The following is a 15,879-nucleotide window of genomic DNA, read 5'->3' as shown; positions in this document are numbered from 1 at the left end:
GTGGAAGGGGACATGTGGAATTTTTTTTTTTTTAATATCACACTCTGGTGTATAGGAAGAAAAATTTAACAATACAGTGAGACCCCTGGATCTTTCACACTGATATGAATTAAAACCTAAGGCATGTCTATCCTGACAAAGACCAAACACACAATTATATAAGCCAAGATTCATCATCTTCTCAACATCATCATCCACAGAATGTTTACTGTGTGCCAACAAGTTAAGTGCCTTCGAAGCAACCTCACAAAACCTTTATGAGCCAGGTACTTTTATGAGCCCCTTTTTTTCAAATGAAGAAATTAAAGCCTACAGAAGTTGTAAACAACTGGTCCAAAGTGGCTAAGTTACTAAAGATCTTCTCACTCCAAAGTCCCAGTCTTCCCAAAGAGCAAAGAAGATTAATGTGGCTCTAGAATAAAAATACTCTGTAGTATTTGGATAAGAAAATGAGCATTACGGGAAGGAGAAATCACACAGGATGGAAAGAGAACAAAATGAGTTATGTTTGTGGTATAACCAGGAGACTGACTGAGTCAGTGGAGTATTTGTATTGAGAAATGGTAGGAAGCAAGCTAGAACAGAAGACTGGGGCAAATCAGTCAAATGGATTTAAATTCCAGTCTAAAACCCAGGGCAACTGGAAGCCAGTGCACATTTTTTATCAGCATCCAATACCTGAATAATCCTGTGCTTGTTTTAGGAAATCACACAAGATCATCAGAATTTACAGCTAAAATTAATTTTATTGACAATCTAGTTAAATACCTTTAATTTAGAGATTAGATACTGAGATTTATGTTAAGGATCCCTACTCTTGGCTACTTAAAAGTCAAGATAAGTGAACATTACATTTAGCTGAGAAAAGAAACATCCAGTAACTGCCTTTTGAATATGAACTGTTAACATTGTTTTGTTCCTTGAGAATCTGTGATCTTCTAAAGAAAATATTCCTATTTTTATGGTAGGAACTTTACAAATATAGACACTTAATGAAAAAGTAATATTAGTGGTACCAACAACAGAAAATGGATTTAGGAGAAGTGACATGAATTGGGGGAAGGTCACAGGCCCATTTTAGCCACGTTCCCCAAGACCCCCAGAATGCCCTTCACCCATAACTACTCACTGACATGGTGGCTTTCAGGTGAATGCCATGGAGCTTGCTGGGCAAGGAGCATGGAGAAGACCAATCAGAAAACGTCTCGAGTCACCTGCCTATGTAAAATATCTCCCCTTTCAGCCTCTTTGCATTCTACAATTTCTCAATATTCAGCTACATCAGATCCTCTTCTTGTTTCATTTCATTTTTTTTTTTTAAAGATAGGGTCTCGCTGTATTGTCCAGGATTGCCTGAAATTCTCAGGCTTACCTCAAACTTCCAGAGCTAAAGCCATTCTCCCACCTCAAGCCTCCTGAGTAGCTGGGACTACAGGTTCATAACACTGCATCTGGCTCTTTCTCTTAACTCTGACCACTGACTTCTAGAATTTCCTGCTATGCCACACTATAATGTGAGCTTATATGTATTTATAGAGGCTGCCAAGAAACAGTCCCAGAAGTGCTGTGTTCCAAATCTGAGAGCAGAACTTTGGTTTACTTCATGTATCGTTTGGTTTTTAGGCTAGGGAAGCAAATGCATCCTTAAAACCAACTTATGTCCGTCCCACCTCTGGGAAGGCTTCACCAACACAGACTTCTTCAAACACAGAAATTATATTTCTAAAAAAAAATGGGTGGAAAAGCCATGTCTGATAAATTTCAGTTCTCATAACAGGAGTTAAGAAAAAGTAAGCAATGATAATGTCATTGAATATAGGCATTCACATGTGAGACAAACATAGATAACGCAAAAGTTGTGAAGGCTACCCACTTTCAAAATAAAACATTGACGAACCTTAACATTTTTGCTACATTCCTTCTTCTGAACCAGCTTCTTCAGATCTTTAAGAAATATTGCACAGCCGGGCACAGTGGCTCAAGCCTGTAATCCCAGCACTTTGGGAGGCCGAGGCGGGTGGATCACGAGATCAAGAGATCGAGACCATCCTGGTCAACATGGTAAAACCCCGTCTCTACTAAAAATACATAAAATTAGCCGGGCATGGTGGCGCGTACCTGTAATCCCAGCTACTCAGGAGGCTGAGGCAGGAGAATTGCCTGAACCCAGGAGGCGGAGGTTGCGGTGAGCTGAGATCGCGCCATTGCACTCCAGCCTGGGTAACAAGAGCGAAACTCCGTCTCAAAAAAGAAAAGAAAAGAAATATTGCAATAGTATTGAGATCTAAGGAGAAGATAGATCAATAATAACATAGGTCTGAGATCTAGAACACAGATATAAGATGTAAGATCTATGTTCGCCATATTTTATGTTTTGCTTCTTAGAAAGGACTTGAAACAACACTTACTGGTTTTTAAATTATTGTCTTTTGTATGAGAATTTTCTCTTGTTTCACACACATCTTCACCAAAAAAAATAAAGGTTTTGTTACTTTTTGTTTGACATATGTATAAAATTTCTAGGAAAGTACTTATCATAATTTTACTTTTAAGAAAAATGACACTTATTTTTTGTTGTTGTTGAAAGTTTAAATAAAGAATTTATTTCCAAATTAAGCAGAACTTTTTTGTTTGTTTGTTGGTTTTTGAGACAGAGTCTCATTCTGTCTCCCAGGCTGGAGTGCAGTGCCACAGTCTCGGCTCACTGCAACCTCTGCCTCCCGGGTTCAAGGGATTCTCCTGCCTCAGGCTCCTGTGTAGCTGGGATTACAGGCACACACCACCACGCCCAGCTTAATTTTGTATTTTTACTAGAGATGGGGTTTCACCATGTTGATCAGGCTGGTCTCAAACTCCTGACACCTCATGATCCGCCTGCCTTGGCCTCCCAAAGGGCTGGGATTACAGGCATGAACCTCTACACCCGGCCAGAACTTCTTTCTTTCTCAAAAAGCCAACTGGGTTAAAAAAATCCAAGATTGTGTTTTTTGGTGGTACAATAATTATAAATGTTGCCAGTCAATGCCAGCCAGTGTCTGATTGGCTTCCTGTGCACGTCCAATTTCCTCGGTGACACTGTGTTGGTGCCAGAGCTTCTGAATCTTCTTGAATCGCTCGTTGCATAAATGTAAAGGATTTCCCCATCTGAGTCCCTGGTCGGTCTCCCCATAGCCATCAAGGTAAGGAGGATAATAAAAACAGCCTTTGGTTTTGCCAGCTAAAAACAGCCAACTGACATTCCCATACTCTCAGGAAGATGCCCACCCCAGAGCCGCAGGAGTAGGTGTGAGCTGTGCAGGCTCCTACATCCTACCCCTCCAGTTCAGTCTGGCAGCAGTAACTCTGGGAGCACAGCAGTGATCCACACACAAGAAACAGAGTTGGGGCTCTGCTCTTATCACCACCTGATTTGGGGCACGAGAAATTGAATGCTTGATTAATGAGGCTGTTGTAATCCTCTGGAAGGTCTATTAATTTGTTAGATTCTCTTAGATATCTTATAGTATCTCTTTCACCTTCTAGGTATCTTTTAACTTCACTGTTATGACACTAACTTTCAATCAGTGAATTCATTATCTCACTATTTTCTTGAAAAGGGTACTTACATATGACCCAGAAATTTCAATCCTATGTATGTACCCAAAAGAATAAAAATCTATGATCACACAAATATTTGTACATAAATTTACATAGCAGCATTACTAACAATAGTCAAAAGGTGGAAACAATCCACATGTCTACTTGATGAATTTCAAAATGTGGTAGCCATACAAGGGTTATCAGCCATAAAAAAGTAGTTAGAATGGCAATCATTAAAAAATCTGGAGACAACAGATGGTGAGGAGGATGTGGAGAAATAGGAACACTTTTACACTGTGGGAGTGTAAATTAGTTTGATGGGAGCGTAAATTAGTTCAACCATTGTAGAAGACAGTGTGGCAATTCTTCGAGGACCTAGAAATAGAAATTCCACTTGACCCAGCAATCCCATTACTGGGTATATATCCAAAGGATTATAAATTTTTCTACTATAAGGACACATGCACACAAATGTTCATTGCAACACTGTTTACAATAGCAAAGACTTGGAACCAACCCAAATGCCCATCGATGATAGACCGGACAGGGAAAATGTGGCACATATACACCTTGAAATACTATGCAGCATAAAAAACGATGAGTTTGTGTCCTTTGTAGGGACATGGATGAACCTGGAAACCATCATTCTCAGCAAACTGACACAAGAACAGAAAATCAAACACCGCATGTTCTCACTCCCAGGCAGGTGTTGAACAATGAGAACACATGGGCACAGGGAGGGGAGCGTCACACACTGGGGTCTGTTGGGGGAACTAGGGGAGGGACAGCGAGAGGTGGAGAGTTGGGGAGAGAGAACATGGGGAAAAATGCCAGATCCAGGTGATGGGGAGGAAGGCAGCAAATCACACTGCCATGTGTGTACCTATGCAACAATCCTGCATGTTCTTCACATGTACCCCAAAACATAAAATGCAATTTAAAAAAAAAAAAAAAAAGAAGTGATGAAGCATCTACACTTCAGGAAGCAGGAAAACTGAATCTAGAAAAAAAGAATCACGACGATATTGAAAAACATGCTAAACCTAAATTAGTACAGACTATAAAAATAACACTGATGATTAACTGGGTGTCGGTGTATTCAAAACAACAAAGTAAAATATTATCTAGCTTAAAAAATAGAAGAAACCAAGTTAAAGCATTTCAGCATCTTTCTAAACCAGTAACAATAAAGACATAATGAAAACCCATTCAATCCAGCAGCAGACAGACAAAAACCAAAGACAAGATATAATAGATAGAAAACATAAAAAATAAGGTGGCTAAGATAACTTCAAGTTATGTAATAATGTAAATAAGTTAAATTCACTTATTAACAGGCAGAAATTATCAGACTGCTTATAAAAAGAATGCTCTTATTGATAAATGACACACAAAGTTTGAAAATAAAGGATGAAGAAAGCTGTAACAGACACCCCATAAGAATGAAAGGAATCAAGAAGATTTATATAAGTCAAATAAGATACTCCCAGGTCTGGGCGCGGTGGCTCGAGCCTGTAATTCCAGCACTTTGGGAGGCCGAGGCGGGTGGTTCACGAGGTCGAGAGATCGAGACCATCCTGGTCAACATGGTGAAACCCCGACTCTACTAAAAATACAAAAAACTAGCTGGGCGTGGTGGCGCGCGCCTGTAATCCCAGCTACTTAGGAGGCTGAGGCAGGAGAATTGCCTGAGCCCAGGCGGCGGAGGTTGCGGTGAGCCGAGATCGCACCATTGCACTCCAGCCTGGGTAACAAGAGCGAAACTCCGTCTCAAAAAAAAAAAAAAAAAAAAATCACAGAACTTCTACAAAAAGTAAACATGCACTTGGCCACAAATAAGTCTCAATACATTTCAAAAACTTTGTATCTGATCAATTCTCTAATCATAATGCAATTTAAAATAAGCCAGGCCAGGCGTGGTGGCTCATGCCTGAAATCTAAATCAGAATAATAATACTTTGGGAGGCTGAGGCAGGCAGATCCCTTGAGTCCAGGAGTTAAAGACCAGCCTGGGCAACATGGCAAAACACCCTCTCTACAAAAAATGTAATACAAAAATTAGTCATGTGTGCTAGCAAATGTCTGTAGACCCAGCTACTCAGGAGCCTGGGAGGTGACAATTGCAGTGGGCTGAGATCACACCATTGCACTCCAGTCTGTGCAACACAGTGAAACCCTGCCTCAAAAAAAAAAAAAAAAAAAGTTAGCCTGGCATGGTGGCATGTGCCTGTAGTCCCAGCTCCTTGGGAGGCTGAGGTGGAAAAACCCCTTGAGCCCAGGAGGTCAAAGCTGCAGTGAGCCGTAATTGCACCACTGCACTTCAGCCTGGGCAGCAGACCAGGACCCTGTCACATACATACTTAGAAAAGTAAAAAGCAGACAACAATAAACAACTCTATGTGCTTGCAAACTAAAAAACACACTTCTAAATAATCACTATGAAAACCACATATATTTAGAACTTAATAACCATAAGAGAAATATACATCAAAAGAAGTCCTGGAATAAACTGGAAAGAAATTTAAAGCTTTAAATATATTTATTAAAAAATAAGAAAACAATAACTGAAGTCAAGAAACTAAAAAATAATAATAATAATCCACCCCAGTTAGATCATCTGTCTTTCTTTTTTTCTATAAAGGTTAATGAAATTTTACAATAGCACAGATTACCAAGAAAATTTATTGGTTCTCTGAAAAGACCAATAAAAGAGATAAATCTCCCAGGAACCTTGATAGAAAAAGACAAAAATAAACAACATTGGAAAGCTACCAAAAGGAGGGGTGTACATGGTTATAGATAGTCAAGATTTCAAACATACAACCATAGAGTCAGTTTATGCTAATATATTTTAAAACACACATGCACACTTTTCTAGAACCAAAAATTATTCTAGAAGTAGAACATCTAAATAGATAAGTAATTATTAAAGAATCTAAATTCATAGACAAAAAGAGTCTCCTTGACAAAAGAACACTAGACTGACACAGTTGCACAATTTTAATTAAAGGGCAAAAAATCTCTAATTTTAAAACGCCTCAAAAAGAAACAAAACAAGAAAACTATTTTGCTTATTTCATCTAGCCAGAATAATACTGATATCAAAAACAGAAAAGACAAAAAATTTAAAAAAGTGTAACACCTATTTCACTTTTGTTCATAGATGCAAAAACCTACATAAAAAATTATGCCAATCAAATCTAGCAGTCTTTTTTTTTTTTTTTTTTTTTTTTTTTTTTTTGAGACGGAGTTTTGCTCTTGTTACCCAGGCTAGAGTGCAATGGCGCGATCTCGGCTCACCGCAACCTCCGCCTCCTGGGTTCAGACAATTCTCCCGCCTCAGCCTCCTGAGTAGCTGGGATTACAGGCACGCGCCACCATGCCCAGCTAATTTTTTGTATTTTTAGTAGAGACGGGGTTTCACCATGTTGACCAGGATGCTCTCGATCTCTCGACCTCGTGATCCACCCGCCTCGGCCTCCCAAAGTGCTGGGATTACAGGCTTGAGCCACCGCGCCCGGCCAAAAATCTAGCAGTCTTTAAAGGAAAACGAGAAAGCTGCCCTTGCAGCTCAGTATGTTAAAGCATTAAAGGAAGGAAAGAGAACATACCACCACCTGAATTAATTGGGGAAAAAAGTTTTGATATATTAAACACTCATTCAAATTAGGAATTAAGGAGAAGATTTTAAACATAAAAAAGAGTCTACCAAAACCCTAGAGCAAACTTCAAATGCAGTAATTATTAAAAGTGGGCTTCTCAAAATCATAAACAAGGTAAGGAAGCTCACCATCACTTTTTTCTATTCCATATCACATGGGAAGTCCTAAACAGAGAAAAAGAGAGAATGCAGGAGAATTATCAGGAGAAACAAATGATCATAATTTGCGTATAACTGTCTTTCATCAAATATACAAGGGACTTCATTGAATGAATAAGAGAGTTCAGCAGGACTAAGATCTGTGTGTGTATGTAAATACAGATGTAGCTCCAACATCTAAAAATCCTACATTTATAACCAATTAGCAAATAAAGTCCACTGATTCCATAGAAACAAAAACTATTCAGCATCTTGAAGCAAATTATATATGCAAGAATTTTATGTAGTAAAACAAAACACTATTAAACGTTAAGTTAAAAACCCTGTAAATGGAGAAGTATCTTATTCATGGAAGATTCAACAGCATAAATAAGTCCGTTATCTGCAAATTAATCTGCAAATCCAATGTAACTGGGATTTATGAGGGGGCTTGCCGGACCAGTTATCATGTAATCTTATTGTTTAATATTGGTATTATAATACAGGAATGAAGCTTGAGAAATCTATCCACTTGAGCAGGCGTCCCCAAACTTTTTACACTGGGGGCCAGTTCACTGTCCCTCAGACCGTTGGAGGGCCGCCACATACTGTGCTCCTTTCACTGACCACCAATGAAAGAGGTGTCCCTTCCTGAAGTGCAGCGGGGAGGGATAAATGGCCTCAGGGGGCCGCATGCGGCCCATGGGCTGTAGTTTGGGGACACCTGCACTTGAGTGATTAGCATCTTCCTTAGTCTATCCTCTCAAATAGTGATTTTTCCGCCAACAGGAGCAGAATTGCAAAAGGTTTTGGATTCAGTTTCCTGGGAAGTAGCATTCTAAAGACTAATGCCAAGACAACAGGTGGCAAAATAGATACCATACTGTTATAATCTCATATTCTTGCTTATAGAGATGGCCAGACAATTTACTCTTCTGACACAGAAGTACTCTACAAGATTCAGGTAAAGAGTTACTCCATTCAAGGCTGGGCGCGGTGGCTCAAGCCTGTAATCCCAGCACTTTGGGAGGCCTAGGCGGGTGGATCATGAGGTCAAGAGATCGAGACCATCCTGGTCAACATGGTGAAACCCCGTCTCTACTAAAAATACAAAAAATTAGCTGGGCATGGTGGTGTGTGCCTGTAATCCCAGCTACTCAGGAGGCTGAGGCAGGAGAATTGCCTGAACCCAGGAGGCGGAGGTTGCGGTGAGCCGAGATCGTGCCATTGCACTCCAGCCTGGGTAACAAGGGCGAAACTCCGTCTCAAAAAAAAAAAAAAAAAAAAGTTACTCCATTCATACGCTTCACATGTGCACAACTCAGAGTACAGACAACAGAACAAGTAACAACTGGACACCATGTAATACTGTTTAGCCATCTCGCTTTATAAAACAACTCATTCTAGAATAATAGTCCCTGTATATTTCTTATTTTAAGCAGGACTATATCCCTAACGATGCACCAGAGCCAGGTGCAAAATATACTCTCAAATGACTGACAAACCTAATCCAGGTATTTAATACTATATGTATAATAATATGAAAACCGTTTTGATTCACACACAGCTGATAAGTATATATAGACAACAGATTAAGTTGTTTAAGTACACTTGTGAACTGAGATAATGGGCCCATTTGATCAGACAGAAGAAGATACGATTATCTTCCTACTTGCTGTGGTAAATTGGTGTATGTTTCATCTAAACATAGTACTCTTCAGTTTTAATTCCAAATATGCTTTAATTTTAAATATACATCATATGTAGATCATACAGTAACTCTTGTTTAACCCTCTGATGTAAACTCCCAACGATTTCCAAATTTTAAACTAGTTATTTTATATTAAATTAAAAAGAGGCCGGGCGCAGTGACTCAAGCCTGTAATCCCAGCACTTTGGGAGGCCGAGGCGGGTGGATCACAAGGTCAAAAGATCGAGACCATCCTGGTCAACATGGTGAAACCCAGTCTCTACTAAAAACACAAAAAATTAGCTGGGCATGGTGGTGCGTGCCTGTAATCCCAGCTACTCAGGAGGCTGAGGCAGGAGAATTGCCTGAGCCCAGGAGGCGGAGATTGCGGTGATCCGAGATCGTGCCACTGCACTCCAGCCTGGGTAACAAGAGTGAAACTCCGTCTCAAAAAATAAATAAATAAATAAATAAAATAAATAAATAAAAAGAAAGGGAGCTGTTAAAAGACACTTTTTTATAAGGGTATGCACAATGGCAAATAAAACAGACATGGTCTCTGCCCTTGAAACTTACAGTCCAGTGGAAAAGACAGGAAAAAAAAAGAAATTAACAAATTTATTGTAACAAATTATGCTAATTAGAAAGGAAAATCGCTAAGACGATGAAAAAGACCAACAAGGGAGCCTACTTAGCATGGTCAAGGAAGGCCACTGACAATACAGGCTGAAGGCGTGTGTGAACGGTCTTTTTCCTGAGACAGAAAACCTGAAGGAGTTTTCAGACTAAAAGTCCAGTTAAGCTGAAGAGTTTAGGTGGGGAAATGGGAGTGCGCAGAAGATCAAGTGAAAAGGGGACAGGAGGAGCTTTTAAAGTGCAACAGGAAATCACTGCAGAGTTTTAAGCAGAGGAATTACACGATCAACTTAAAAGATTACATTGGCTGCTGTGTGAAAACTTTGGGATGATGAGTGGAATGGGCCAAGAATGAAACTTTGTCAAGATACTTGTAATTACACTGAGACCAGATCAGGAAAATTTGAAGGAGAAAGGTAATTCCGACTGCACTGGGAGGCATGCTTTCAATTTAGAAACCAATGTAAAGGGAATGTACACAAGGTAAACTCTATAAACTTGCTACTAAGCGAAATGGCCTAAACTAGAAACTGAACTATTCGTGCCAATTCCTGCTGCTCAAATAACTTCCAAAATCCTACTGCTGTTTACTTGGGCTAAATTTTCGCCCAGTTCAAATATCTTCGAAGACGCGGGCTAACTACTCAGGTGGAAGAGAAAGAATCAACGGGGAGTGAACGAGCTGACAAGGAGGGGATGCGCCTGAAGATGCAGCCAGCCTTCAGAAAAAGGACTTCTAAGCAGCCTCACTTAGAAGAAAGAAGGAAGGAGGGCTCGGCTGCTGGATTTCGGACTTACTTTCTTCCTCCAAAGCGAGGAGGGCGGGTCGCTGAACCGGCGGCAGGCGCGGGGTCCCTGGAACGCTGCTTCTCTGCAGGAGGCAGAGCGTTTGGGACCCGAAGATGAAGGAGGTTGGGCATCCCGATGGCCGGAGCCCAGACGCTCCCCAGGTGCCGGGAGTTGAACTGACTGAGCCCGACCTCGCCCTGCCAGCCTCAGCACGTGGTCACCGCGGCAACCAGGCACCTTCCCAGGAGGGCTTCCTGGCCTTGGGCCTTCCCACTCCCAGGGTCTGTGCGGAGCCGTGCGAGGCCTTTGCAGCGGGCCCCACCTTAGCTCGCTCCACTCAGCACTGCCCCGGTAATTAAGTGCAAATTATCAGCCTGAGGCGGGGGCGGGGGGGAATGTAGGAGTTTCAACCAAAAAAGGCAGGTTCATTGCCGCTGCTCCGCAGAAAGCCAGCTGGGGAGGAAGACCCTCCCTGTTTTGCTTTACAAACCCTTAGTGGCTAATCTGACACTCACTCCATTAGCTTAAAGTGAACTCTTCAGTGGAATTCTGAAGTTCTGATTTCTAACTTTTGTTTACAGCATGCACGGCGAAGATCTCAGGCTCTCAAGTTATTCAACCTAAATTCTTACACTGGCACTGCCACTTAGTAGTTACTTATGTGGCCTTGGGCAAAACACTCTGCATCTTGGCCACTTCATCTGTCAAATGGGAATGAGAATAGTGCCCACTTTACAGTTATTGTGAGAAGCAAATGAATTTGTGCTTACGATCATGCCTGAAACACGTAAGCAGTTAATAATTCCAATTGTTTTGGAATAAAATGGACGTCCAGAAATAAACCTTCATGTGTGTATGGTCAACTGATCTTTAGTAGGGGTGCAAGACCATTCAATGGGAAAAGAATCATCTTCAACAGAGGGGAGACAACTGGATATCCTAGTGCAAAAGAACGCAGCTACATCCTTACCTCACATCACATACAAAATTAAAATGGCTCAAAGACCTAAACTTAGGAGCTAAAACTCTAAAGCTCTTCAAAGAAACTGTTGGTGAGGCCGGGCGCGGTGGCTCAAGCCTGTAATCCCAACACTTTGGGAGGCCGAGGTGGGTGGATCATGAGGTCAAGAGATCGAGACCATCCTGGTCAACGTGGTGAAACCCCATCTCTACTAAAAATACAAAGCATTAGCTCGGTATGGTGGCGCGTGCCCAGAAGTTCCAGACCAGTCAAGGTAACAGAGCGAGACCACATCTCTATAAAAAAAAGAAAGAAAGAAAGAAATAGATAATAAAAATTAGCTGGGTCTAGTGGTACATGCTTATAGTCCCAACTACTCAGGAGACTGAGATAGGAGGATCACTTGAGTCTGGGAGATCAAGGCTGCAGAAAGCCATGGTCACACCACTGCACACAAGCCTAGGTGAGACTGAGACCTTTTCTCAAAATAAATAAATAACATAAAAAAGACAACCCATGTTAAAAAACGGGCAAAGAGGTCAGGCGCGGTGGCTCACGCCTGTAATCCCAGCACTTTGGGAGGCTGAGGCGGGTGGATCACAAAGTCAAGAGATCGCGACCATCCAGGTCAACATGGTGAAACCCCGACTCTACTAAAAATACAAAAAATCAGCTGGGCATGGTGGCGTGTGCCTGTAATCCCAGCTACTCAGGAGGCTGAGGCAGGAGAATTGCCTGAACCCAGGAGGCAGAGGTTGCTGTGAGCCGAGATCGCGCCACTGTACTCCATCCTGGGTAACAAGAGCGAAACTCCGTCTCACAAAAAAAAAAAAAAAAAAAAAAAAAAAGGCAAAGAATCTTAAATAGGAATTTATCCAAAGAACATATAGAAATAGCCAAAAAGAAAATGAAAAGATGCTCAATATTGTTAGTCTTCAAGGAAATGAAAATTAAAACCAAAATTAAATCCCACTTGACACCCACTAAAATGGCCATCCAAAAGGATGGACAGCCAGGTGCAGTGGCACACCTGTAATCCCAGCACTTTGAGAGGCAAAGGCAGGTGGATCACTTGAGGTCAGGGGTTTAAGACCAGGCTGACCAATGTAGCGAAACCCAGTCTCTACTAAAAATATGAAAAACTAGCTGGGCATGGTGGCACATGCCTGTAATCCTGGCTACTCAGGAGCCTGAGGCAGGAGAATCACTTGAACCCAGAAGGTAGAGGTTGCAGTGAGCAGAGATCACACCACTGCACTCCAGCCTGGTGACAGAGGGAGACCATCCCAAATAAATACATATATAAATAAAAAGATGGACAATAACAAGTGTAGAGAAGGATGCAGAGAAACTCAAACCCTCATAAACTGTTAGTAGGAATATGAAAATTGCACAGCCCCTGTGAAAAATGGTCTAGCCATTCTTCAATAGTTTATACAGTTACAACATAATCCAGCAACCACCACTAAGTATACATGCAAGCAAAATAAAAACATAATGCACACAAAAAGTATACATACAAATGTTTATAGCAGGATTATTCATAATAGCCAAAATATAAAACAAACCCATAATGGTCATAAACTGATTAGTGGTTGAATAAAAACTGGTAACAGTAAGCTACCCCTTACTGTTAATTGTGATGAAATACCAGCTGAGGCACATGCCTTGGGAGCTAAGTGGCTTCTGCACTTGACCAGTATAAAGACGGGTGTGGGAAGAGTTCTTTTGGATGCACTTGAGCAGGGGCCTCTAATCCCTGGGTCACAGGCCCGTACTTGGCCACACAGCAGGAAGTGAGCACCAGGTGGGAGAGCAAATCTTCATCTGTATTTACAGCTACTCCCCTCATCACTGCCTGATATCCGCCTCCCACCAGGTCAGTTGCAGCATTAGATGCTCATAGGAACACAAACCCTATTGTGTAACAGTGCATGCAAGGAATCTACATTAGTCTGTCCTTAGGAGAATCTAATGCCTGATAATCTGTCACTGTCTTCCATCACCCCCAGACTGGACGGTCTAGTTGCAGGAAAACAAGCTCAGGACTCCCGCTGATTCCACTTCATGGTGAGTTATATAATTATTTCATTACATGCTACAATGTAATAATAACAAAGTGCATAATGAATTTAATGTGCATGAAATATCCCAGAACTGATCCCCTGCCCCAAGTCTGTGGAAAAATTGTCTTCTACAAAATTGGTCCCTGGTGCAAAAAATATTGGGGACCACTGCACTTGAGCACTTACAGAGAGAAATACAAAAAACTCAAGTCCTTACGTCTCAGCATAAGTCATGGTCTAAGATCCGGAGAGCTTCCATGATAGCCCAAACACAATTCCTTATTTCTTGTATCGACAGGGCTGATATTATTGAAAATGAAACACAGGCCGGGCGCGGTGGCTCAAGCCTGTCATCCCAGCACTTTGGGAGGCTGAGGCGGGTGGATCACAAGGTCAAGAGATCGAGACCACCCTGGTCAACATGGTGAAACCCCGCCTCTACTAAAGATACAAAAAAATTAGCTGGGCATGGTGGCACGTGCCTGTAATCCCAGCTACTCAGGAGGCTGAGGCAGGAGAATTGCCTGAACCCAGGAGGTGGAGGTTGCGGTGAGCCGAGACCACGCCATTGCACTCCAGCCTGGGTAACAAGAGCGAAACTCCATCTCAAAAAAAAAAAAAAAAAAAAAAAGAAAGAAAGAAAGAAAAGAAAATGAAACACAAACTTAAATGTGTGGGTTGCTGAATTATAACAGTTGGATTCACTGTGCCACCAAGGTTCTCATGAGAACATTAGGGTACTATAGGTAAGAACGGGATTTTTTTTTTTTTTTTTTTTTTTTTTTTTTTAAGGCAGTCTCCCTCTGTTGCCCAGGCTGGAGCACAGTGGTGTGATCTTGGCTCACTTGCAGTCTCAACCTCCCAGGCTCAAGCCATCCTCCCACCTCAGCCTCTGGGGTAGCTGGGACCACAAGTACGAGCCACCACACCCAGATAATATTTTGTGTTTTTGGAGAGATGTGGTTTCACCACATTGCTTCGGCTAGTCTCACACTTCTGGGCTCAAACCATCTGCCCACCTTGGACTTCTAAAGTTTTGAGATTACACGCAGAAGCCACCATTCCTGGCCCTATTTTCTTTTACACTGATTTATTGTGAGGACCCCCAACTGTCTTCCTGACTTCTAGGCTTGCTCACTTCAACCTGTTCAATGAAGCCAGAGGAATTTTTCTAAAAGGCAAATTTGGGTCGAAATGGTCCTTGACTAAAACCTGTTGGTGACTGCTTAATGTCTTTAAGATAGAGTCCAAATGAATTTGGCCGTGGGGCCTGGTAAGAGCTGGCCTTGGCTCACTTTCTGAGTTTTATTCTGTGCTACCCTCCCCATATCCCTACCCTCCAGTCACATGAAATGTCAGTTTTCTTGGGAGACTTTACTGGTCTTTCAGGAAACACTCCCCTACCCTCATCATCACTCTTTCATTCTCATCTTTGTTCCTCTTTAGCCTCAGCTGAGATGTCTGACCTCACTCTCTATGATACAACAAGAAGCCTCTTGGGAGTGTTTCCACCCCACTGTGTACTTCTGTCATTGTGCTCATCACAGTATGGTAAGTATTGGCGTATGATTCCTATATTGATCCATTTTGCATTGCTATAAGAAAACACATCAGGCTGGGTAGCTTATAAAGAAAAAAGGTTGGCCAGGCATGGTGGCTTACACCTGTAATCCCAGAATTTTGGAAGGCCAAGGTGGGCAGATCATGAGGTCAAGAGATTGAGACCATTCTGGACAACATGGTCAAACCCTGTTTCTACTAAAAATACAAAAATTACCTGGGCTTGATGGTGCACACCTGTAACCCCAGCTACTTGGGAGGCTGAGGCAGGAGAAATGCTTGAACCCAGCAGTCAGAGGTTGCAGTGAGCCAACGTTGCAAGGCACTCCAGACTCAGCGATAGAGTGAGACTCTGTCTTAATAATAATAATAATAAACTTAGCTGGGTATGGTGGCACATGACTGTAATCTCAACTACTTGGGAGGCTGAGGTGGGAAGATCACTTGAGCCCAAATGATAGAAGCTGCAATGATTCGTAATTCACTGTACTCCAAAGTCTGTGTGACAGAGGTGGACTCTGTCTCAAAACAAGGAGAAAAAATGAAAAAAAAAATATTTTTTGGGTTAAAAAAATAAAGGGTAACAAGAAGACTCAACAAGCAAAGGTGTCTGTCCCCACTAGAGTGTGGGGACTTGCGCAGGAGTGTCTGGACTTGAAGAACAGGTTGGTGGAGACCAGATCGTTCATCCCACGCAGTTTGCTCTGTAGCATGTACGTCAGATATCCCACATTGGCTGCTAGTGACTGAACTGGGCTTCCCGTTTCTGTGTTTGGTTTGCCCATCACAGTATTGAAAA

At 41.8% G+C, this 15,879-nt stretch overlaps 1 pseudogene; it reads right to left on the bottom strand.

Annotated features, from left to right (window-relative positions):
• Positions 1-2,986: 2,986 nt before the first annotated feature.
• Positions 2,987-6,406, bottom strand: LOC141583312 (E3 ubiquitin-protein ligase UBR2 pseudogene; annotated as a pseudogene).
• Between the last annotated feature and the right edge of the window lie 9,473 nt (positions 6,407-15,879).

This window comes from Saimiri boliviensis (assembly GCF_048565385.1).
Source record: "Saimiri boliviensis isolate mSaiBol1 chromosome 19 unlocalized genomic scaffold, mSaiBol1.pri SUPER_19_unloc_3, whole genome shotgun sequence".
NCBI lineage: Eukaryota > Metazoa > Chordata > Mammalia > Primates > Cebidae > Saimiri > Saimiri boliviensis.
The sequence above is the reverse complement of the archived record's forward strand: the minus strand, read 5'-3'. Positions and strand labels throughout refer to the sequence as shown.